This window comes from Oncorhynchus mykiss, chromosome 1, assembly GCF_013265735.2.
Source record: "Oncorhynchus mykiss isolate Arlee chromosome 1, USDA_OmykA_1.1, whole genome shotgun sequence".
NCBI classification, from domain to species: domain Eukaryota; kingdom Metazoa; phylum Chordata; class Actinopteri; order Salmoniformes; family Salmonidae; genus Oncorhynchus; species Oncorhynchus mykiss.
In genome coordinates, this window is record NC_048565.1 from 27,106,328 (window position 1) to 27,116,375 (window position 10,048).

The window sequence follows — 10,048 nt, forward strand, 5'->3', positions numbered from 1 at the left end:
ACCCCCTCCTAACTCCTTTTCACTATCCCACAGAGGATGCATCACACACAATGGTGCATATAACACACATACACACAGAGTAATGTAGACACATAGACCTATAGGGTTGCAAAGCTATCGGAATCTTCTGCAATTTTGGCAATTAAACAGATAATCAATCTAATCTAATTAATTTGTTATATCTGTGTCCATATTGTCCATGGGTTTCTAGTTGACAGACCATATGGATCAAGAGAAAATAGCCAAATTAATGAAAAAAATTATCACCAATGACAATATTTTCAGTTGAACTATGCAATTCTTCTAACTAATGACTGGTTTCACATCTGCCAACAGACATATATATATATATATAAGTGTAACGACTGTCTTCGGGTGAAAGAGAGGAGGACCAAGATGCAGCGTGATGATAATCCATATTTAATGGGATACTTAAACACCGAACAAAAACAACAAACCGACAAAAGGAACGAAGACGAAACAGTCCCGTAACGGGAACACTGGAACACTGGAACACTGGAACACTGGAACACTGGAACACTGGAACACTGGAACACTGGAACACTGGAACACTGGAACACTGGAACAATCACCCACAAAATACCCAAAGAATATGGCTGCCTAAATATGGTTCCCAATCAGAGACAACTATAGACAGCTGCCTCTAATTGAGAACCAATCTAGGCAACCATAGACTTACAAAAACACCTAGATAGGAAACACGCCCATAAACATACAAAACCCCTAGACAAGTAAAAACACATACATCACCCATGTCACACCCTGACCTAACCAAAATAACAAAGAAAACAAAGAATACTAAGGTCTGGGTGTGACAATAAGTTGATGGTTTACAGTTAGGATAATGTTTTACAGCTTGGACATTACATTTTGAATGTTAAAATCATCTTATTTGATTATGTTATATTTCTGACTGCCACACTGAAGGCCAGAGATAACTACAGATGCCTGTGAAGTACCCCAAAAGGCCACTAAATGTAACCTGATAAAATTACTCTTTTTTTTTTACTCTCTTTTTCTGTTGCATTCGGCGCATGTGACAAATACAATTTGATTTGATATGAACTAACAGGTTATAGAGCAAACTAAGCAATTATTACAACACATAGGTTGTAATATCCCTTTTTTTCCTGGCTTCCCCGCGGGATTTTACCCACGCACCACTACTGGTGACGGAGATCATAGAGTGTTTTTTCCAACTTAGTGATTGGGCTGTCTCTTCTCTGGGTGGCGCGGGAAGGAAAAGGAAATAAGTAAACAATGTAATTATTTGTGGCATGTTGGGGAACCATCTGGGGACCCCTTCAACAGCACAGGCTAATTTACGGCTACTCTGAGCTTTCCGGGACTGAGTCAAACCCCCATTCACCCCTCCAGAGCCCTTTCTCTGTTACCACAGAGTTCTGCAGAATTCTCATCTACCATAGATTGCTACTCTCTCAATTCTCTCTCTATTCTCTCTCCCTCTATTACTGCTGAGACCCGTCTCATTCCACAGATATTCTGTTCACTCTCTAGTCTTCTCTTCTCTTCGCATACAGTCACAACAGACAGTCCACCTGATTAGCTCTAATGATTTGTGTCCAGTGTTTATAAGCTCTAAACGCTATCTATGACCTATTGATTCACCAGTGACTAGCGCAGGGTCTGTTTAAGTTATTGGTTTGTTCTCTATATAGTCCCTATTGATTGTCTATTACAGTACTGCTGAGGCCATTATCTAGTTTACTGTTCCACATGGTTCTCTCCCGTTTTTCTGTGCAGAAGCTTCTGCCTCGCGTCAGCATCCTATATATCAGGCTGACTTGAGAGATAGGAGTGGAACTCACAGTTGTGCTATTCATTTCTTCAAGATACTAATGCCATCACAGTGCAGCACGTACATATCTACAGATTCTTTTTTTATTTCACACACACACACGTTGTCTTACTTTAATGAAAACCGCCACTTTTACTACCACTACTATGCCATTTATGTTGCATTCTACAAAAACTTCAAATGCATAGTTGTTTTTATCCTATCATCCTATCATCCTCCTCTATCCCTTACTCTCTCTGTTTCATCTGTGTTGCTGCCTGCCTCCCTCCATCATCCCTGACCACTGCTAAATTGCTTGACATCAGACATTGACGTCATGGATGCAAATATCACACCCAATAATAGCTTTACCCTCAAAGACCCTGCTAGCTTGAACAAGCATTTTCCTTCTGTTCACGGGGACATAGGACAATATGGAGATGGAGATTAGAAGGAGGAGGGATAGAATCAGACATGGGAAAGAGCATGTGTGATTTCTCTGACCACAATTCTAGTCTTCTCTCCCTGGAGCCCATAGCGCCATTAAAAGCACATTTTTACATTTGTAAACCTCTCCTCTGAGTGAATAATGGTCTCATCCACACACACTGGTCATTAATCTGATCATCAAACATTACAGATAATTACTGTGTGCATTACAACTACCCTTATCATTAATGACTTGTCAAATGTATTTTCCAAGAACCAAGACAGGGTCAATTCAGTGCTTTGGAGGATGTTTAGATGTTTAGGCTGTCACCGGTTGACACAAACTTCTGTTGTTTGGGTAATTGCGGCACTACTTTGGCCTATCATATTACAGAATATTCCTTGATAAACCAGGTGCTGTGAATGGCGTTGTCACATTTTTATTTTGTTGCTTTTGGCATGGTGCCTTCAAAAAGAGTCTGTATACCACCCCGCTTGTTATTTATAGTGCTCAGAGAGTCTTTGTCTCTTCCCATCCAGCGGCTCGGAGTCTGAAGCTGTGTTAGGTATAAACATCAGTCCCATGAGAGGAGCAGGCAGCAGACTCTGTAGTAGACCACAGGCAGGTCAATAACGGGGCTGAGCACCGGAGAAAACCGCTTAACCACAGCTCAACAACAACTGCTCCTGTCTGCATCTCGCTCTTTCTCTCTTCCCTTCTCTCTCCCTCGCATCTTCTCTCTCCCTCTCTCTTCTCTCTGGCTGTATTGATCCCTGTCCCATGTATCTGTGGTGATTGGCTATTTGTGCCATAGAGACACAGGTGAACATCCTTTTAATTCATTGCCAGCCGTCCCAAGGCAGAACATATTTTAAAGACAGCACAGTGTTCCCTCAGTGATACTTAGAAAATAAGTGGGAACCATAAATAGATGTAAATGAGAGCAAACAAAGTTAGGGGTGCTTGGGGAGAGTTCAGAGTCATTAGGCTAACAATACTGTCCACGCTACACAAAGGAGGTTTGGTTTTATTTTATCCTGCAGTTTCAAGACAGAAATATACATTTAGGGAACTCCAAATCAGTGTTTCCCTAGAGAGAGAGTGAACCCAACCACCACTTTGTTAACAGTAAACACAAGCATATATCGAAAAGAATCTAGGCCATACCCCTCAAGGCTCTCTAGTTTAACGGAGGTTAGACCCTTTGTCCTCTTACCAATCCTGTACTGTGAAACTGAGTGATACGCTCTCACAACAAAACATTTGAACACAAGGCAAGAGAGAGATAGTAAGCAATACACATCTGGAGGATGTGGCAAGGTTCATGGGTGATAGTGTCCAGCTGTCAGCTTGTTCATGTAACCAGGATCTGCACAGCAAACCTCACTCATCCCTCTCAATAAAACAATTACAGGCTTTCTTCCTCAACACCTGGGCACCATAGCGAGGAGAGAGAGGGAGGGAGATGGAGACAAGAGGGACAGATCAATCACATTTGTATTGTATTTTTTCTTTCTCTGTTTTGATGTAGATGCCAATGTGTGAAATGAATTGGCACTGCAAATGTCCTCTTCACCATGCCAGTGTTATTTGACTTTGAAATTTGAATTTGGGAGAAAAGGGAAAGGCTTGAATGATGGGTGTGGCTGAAAGAGAGAAGGAACACAGGAGAATCTGTATAATAAACACAGAAAATAATAACAGAGACAGAGCAAGTGAATTGAGGAGGAGGAGGTGGTGGATGGGGAGGAGGAGGTGGATGGGGAGGAGGAGGGGGAGGATGGGGAGGAGGAGGTGGTGGATGGGGAGGAGGAGGAGGAGGAGGAGGAGGATGGGGATGGGGAGGAGGAAGAGGATGGGGAGGAGGAGGTGGTAGATGGGGAGGAGGTGGATGGGGAGGAGGAGGAGGTGGTGGATGGGGAGGAGGTGGTGTATGGGGAGGAGGAGGAGGAGGTGGATGGGGAGGAGGAGGTGGTGGATGGGGAGGAGGAGGTGGATGGGGGGGAGGAGGAGAAAGAGGAGGATGGGGAGGAGGAGGAGGATGGGGAGGAGGAGGAGGAGGAAGAGGAGGTGGGGGAGGAGAAGGTAGAGGAGGGGGAGGAGGAGGAAAGGGAGGAGAAGGAGAGAGAGGGAGAGGGAGAGGAGGAGGGGGTGAGGAAGTGGGAGGAGTGGGAGAAGGGGGAGAAGTGGGAGGAGGTGGTGGAGGAGAGGGGGGGGGCGGAGGCAGAGGGAAGAGAGCTGAGAAAGATATGAAAAGAACTGGAGAGTGGGAGCAGATCAAAGAGAGCTAGGGATGAAAAATGAAATGATGAAATGAAAAGAGACACTGAGGGGATAACAAAGTGAGCAGTTTGGGGAGGAGGTGCAGCTCTTTCTCTGTAGGAGTTCAAAGGTTGGCTCGGCTTCCTGCATCTGGAGTCTCTTCGCCCTGTGTTCACACCAGACACTATATCAGCCATCACACAAGAGACAACACATGTTCAGCAACTGTTGCTGATGCCCACCTATTCTCAGCTCAAGACCCCAAGCCAAATTTGCTTGGCTGATACACACACCCACCAAGCTCATCTCCCGCACTTTCATTCTCTCTCTGAGAATCTCACAGGGACTCAGAAATATAGTGGTGTAGTCCATAAACATTTTCAGGGGGATGATACCATCTCTATATAATTTCCCCCTATACCTCGATCTATACAGTTGTACATTGAATGCGCCGTTTAGTTTATTCATTTGTTTGCTCTCTGCAGTGGGTCCTAGACAGTGCCGAACTGCTGCCAGTTATCTTTTGGCTTAAACTACTTCTCTGCTCTCTCCAGTTGCTCTCTCTCTCTTGTGGCTCTCTTCAGGATGCCTTTCTTATGTGTGTAATTACCATGTTCAAGGCTTGTTTTAAAGTGAAGGGAGCATTCCACTTCACAAAGTTATTAACGAGCCTTTTGATCCTCCCGCTGGAGGGTGAGATCTGCATGTTGCCACAGTAACAGTGTCTGGCCCCCTGGATGTGACAGAGGACCCATCTCTGTCAGGTTATTGTTTCACCTGCTCCCCCCAGGTACGCACACACATGCACAGACACACACATGGGCGTGCACACTTGCGCGCACACATTGTGCTTGCCTTGTCAAATCAGAGTGTGAGTCTGTTGCATTCTGTGAGAATAAGGTGACAAGAGGCTTTTTGTAGATGATCTCAAACCTCGATTTCCAGATTCTCTCAGGTAAATAGACACCTATCTTTTAACGCTAGTCTAAACACTAAGTTTTCCAGGGAGCGACATATACAAGCACACATACTGTTGATGTCCCTCTCGCTGTGCCCTGCAAAAACAGTCTATTTGGAAAATATATTTTTCCCCAGCCAATCGTGGGCCTCCACGCTTGCAGAATTGAGGAGTTAAATGCCATGAATTCTTCATGCTTAATGAGCCCATCAGCCCTTGAGTAAAGGCAGTCTGTAGTGCTTCAGCTAATTGGCTTCAGTGGCTGTGCTCTCCCGCTGTGGTGGACTGGGAGTGGGGGGGGGGGGGGGGGGGGGGGGGGGAGGAGAGAGAGAGAGAGAGAGAGAGAGAGAGAGAGAGAGAGAGAGAGAGAGAGAGAGAGAGAGAGAGAGAGAGAGAGAGAGAGAGAGAGAGAGAGAGAGAGAGAGAGGAGAGGAGAGGAGAGGAGAGGAGAGGAGAGGAGAGGAGAGGAGAGGAGAGGAGAGGAGAGGAGAGGAGAGGAGAGGAGAGGAGAGGAGAGAGAGAGAGAGAGAAGGCAGAGGGGTAGCGGGAATAGAACAGGTTTGTTTGGGGAGTTGAGGTGAGCAGTCGGGGTTGAGTGGTCTTGTCCAGAGAATTTGTACCATTACAGGTATTCCTCCTCTTTGGTCTCTTTTATTGGAATGTTGTTGTTGTTTTCTTGATGTCCTATCAGTGATTTTGTTTTCATAGCAGAGCTTACAGACACACACAAACACATACACACACACACACAACGAGCCCTCATTTTGGAGCCTATAGGTAAATCATCCAATCGTGATTTGTCCACAACATTGACCAATGAATGAATTCTATAATTAGTTAATTCTTCTGTGTGTGTGTGTGTGTGTGTGTGTGTGTGTGTGTGTGTGTGTGTGTGTGTGTGTGTATAATTACATTGTAAATTGTCATGTTTAGAGATTACAAACAGAAGAATTAACAATTGAAGCTTCAGATGCACCATTTAATCCAGCGTTTAATCCACTGTGGTCATTGACATGTACGGTCCGGGTGCTATACGTTCTCCTCCTTTCCTTGCTTTCTCTACATAACCACTGCAATTGGGGAGAGAGGCACACAGGCACACACACACCAGTAGCCCCTCCTTACCCCCTTATCTCCCTCTAAGGTCACCCCCCTTCCGTTCCCTCTGTGCCTGTCCCGACACTAGCACCAATTACTGGGCCAGCGCAGAACCAGGCCTAAATCTGTGGTGGAGCTGGAGTGGCATGTCTGCCCATGCTGTCCTGTGGAGAGGAGACAGACTCAGCACCGGTCTGAAAAGGCTGCAGGAGGCCTGGCCAGTAGACGATCAGTTCCCTGTGGGATGAGTGCAACATGTTCCCTGGATACCCAAGTGTCCCTCCTCCAGTCCTCCTTCATTGTCAACACCTCTGTTATATGGCAATATGATTGCGTGCAGTGATATGACAATGCTTTAGATGTTTTGGGGCATAAGAGTGTAAGATGCATAAGGTGCATAAGTTTGTCTCTGTGTGTGTGTGTGTGTGTGTGTGTGTGTGTGTGTGTGTGTGTGTGTGTGTGTGTGTGTGTGTGTGTGTGTGTGTGTGTGTGTGTGTGTGTAAATGACTGTCAGTGCCACTGTGTGTATTCCATGATGGTTAAAAACGTTGTGCCTCATTTTCACAGGTTCTCAGTCTCTTTGTTGTTGTAGATGGAGAACAGATGTTCCTCTCATCTTCCATTCACAAATGTTACGTTGTCTCGGGTGTGTGTAATTTTACCTGACTTGTCCGGAAGGGCCCGTACAGATCCAATCTCAAATGCTGCTGCTCTTGCTTTTCACGAGAGTGGAGCGTGGCGTGTATAGCTTGTTGTTTTTATTGGCCAGCCATAAGTCATCAAATTGGCAATAGGCTACAGTCATAGAGCCTCAGTGTCGAAAAAGATATGAGATGTCTAATCAATGGAAGATGGAATTAAAATGACAAAATTAAAAGTTAAAGGAGAAGGATAGGCAACAACGACCAAGAGCCAACAGGTAGACTGATACTTAATATATGGAGTTGTAATTTGTAACTCTAGGATGAGAAAGGGGATGCACTGAAGCCTCAATAAGCCTAGCTAGATAACGTTAGATAGCAGTCTAGACAGGTACTAAGTAATCATATTTAATGATGAATAAACCTAAATATGACAGTTATTACTCTACCATAGCGTGAGTCGGCTTGGTTGGTTGCGGTCTCTCGTCTCTCCCACCCTCCTCGCTGCTGCTCGCCCCCCCCCCCCCCTCCCTCCCTCCTTCCTGCTCCCAGTGTCACTCGCTCCCAGTACGTCCGCTCCCTTGCCTTCTAAAGTGACCCTACTCACTCTCTCCTCTCACGCTTTATCAGCTCAGGTTAATAAAGTAGCTTAAAAATATATGTTTCTGCTGAAACCCCTCACTCCGATCAGAGTGAGGGGTTGAGTCTGGATCTGACCAGGTCTATATGGAACGGTTCTAGTTGTCCTCTGGTCCGTTCGGAACCAGTCTCAGTAAATTGTATTTATGCATATCGTGTCTGGGTGGGAAAGTTCAAGGTCCATTTCAAAATGGATCGAACTTTTTGGACCCGTGAAGACCTCAGCTTATTGGAGACAATGGCATTTTAACAGACCCTGAAACGGTACAGTCCCATTGGGTGAAATTCATCTAACATGAGAGTGAGACAATTTGCAGTTTATGAGATGTTGTTGCCATAGAGAAGACGCCAGATACTCTGGGCTGAGGAAATGACAGCCATTCAACATCGTCTCCTCCTCCTTTAGCTATCTTCTTTCCTGCCTCAGCTCCTGCCTCCCACCACAGAAGTGCAGGCTTTTTAAGTTATAACAAATACAGAGGAATGAGGTAAAGAGTGAATAAAAAGTGGAGTTGGAGGGGAGGAGTGGAGGAGGAAGGACATGGGAGAAATAGAAAGCATTGATGAAGTCAGTGGGTAAAGTCCTGATGATGGAGGAGAATAAGAGATCTTTTGTGTCTTCTATCTCAAGGTCATATCTTGTCATTCTGTAAGGTCTGTCACATTTCCCAGCTAGCACATTTGGTTCATTGGAAGTTGTGGGAACATAAGTTTTTGTTTTCACATTGGTTGTGGGAAAGAAACCATACATTTCCTAAAACTGAGAACTTTGCCAATTCTGGGAATGTGTATTTTTAGATTGGAGGGAGGTTCGTTTTATTCTGGTTCCTTGAAAATGTTCATGGGAGGTTTCAATATTGCTCTGAGAACAGAAATGCTAGGTTATTAGGAAGTTGTTGAATAACTTCCTTTAAAACCTTCACTGAATGGTTCAATAAGACTTTTAATAGCATACTATTTTATTTTTTACTGCAAGCTCAGATAGGACACATGGAAATGCACTTCCTTAGGCATTAATCATGCAAACCCTTTTTTTTTATTTTGACACAGCAACAGTGAGATTAGAAACTATAATCTTCTGTTCTCTATCCATGGAATTAGTTCACCGTGCCACCAGGATGCAGCTAGCAGCCATGTTTTTTTTACGCATACAAAGCTATTCATTTTAGTCTATTCAAACAGACCCCATTTCAAGGGAAGCAAGCAACTCATTAAGATCAGTAAATGGAACACACTTAAGAAGATAGAGAGAGTTTTGTTGATTCTGAGAAAGGAATGCATGTTTTTAAATAACTTTCTTAAAACATTCTCTGAACGTTAAAGGTCTCAAGTTTTTTATGGAATTTGAGAACATGACTTCAAATAGAACCATGAGCTAACCTGTAGGTAATGTTATGCTGATGTACTGAAATTCCCACAGAATAACATTGCTTCTTAATGTTCTTTAAATTAAAGGGAACCCAGCTAGCACATGACGTTCTGAGAACCCTATGTTTCTTAGAGCTTGGTGAGAGCGTGGTTGTCCTATGGTTATTTAGCATACAGCCTTCCCACAACTTTCTGGGAATGGTGTTGCTTGGCTTTGGAACATTCTCAGCACATTTAAGGAACTTTCCACATTTTATTAAATGTTCTTTGTATTTCATTACCTTAACAGAACGTTTCCTAAAAGTTTCAAAGTAAACATTTTGGTCATGTTCTAGGAATGTTCTCCAACAGGTTTGACATTGGGAATGTATTTAAAAGAGTCGATGTCCACGCCTCTACGAAACTCTTCACAACATCATTTTAAAAATCCCCAACAAAATCCATCTGTTCAAGCTAGAGATATGTTTTTTTTTATATTGGCTGATTGATCAGGCCGATATAAAGTTGTTTTTGACGAAAATGAAAATGTGTCAGTTTGTCACTTTCACGAGGTTGGAATAATAACATGTTTAACTATTTAAGACATTGGCTTGAATCTAGGTTTAGCTTTTAGAGTTCGAGAAAATTTTAACAACTAAGGAAGAATTTTCACTTCCCTCATTGACTTCTCAAACCCCAAAACCAGGCCTGGTCTATTAAGCCTGTTTCGCCAGCGTTCCCCGCAAGTCTTGCGATGTTATGCCTCTGTGTAACAGTACAAATTTAGACCGTCCCCTCGCCCATACCCGGGCGCGAACTAGGGACCTTCTGCACACATCAACAGTCACCCTCGA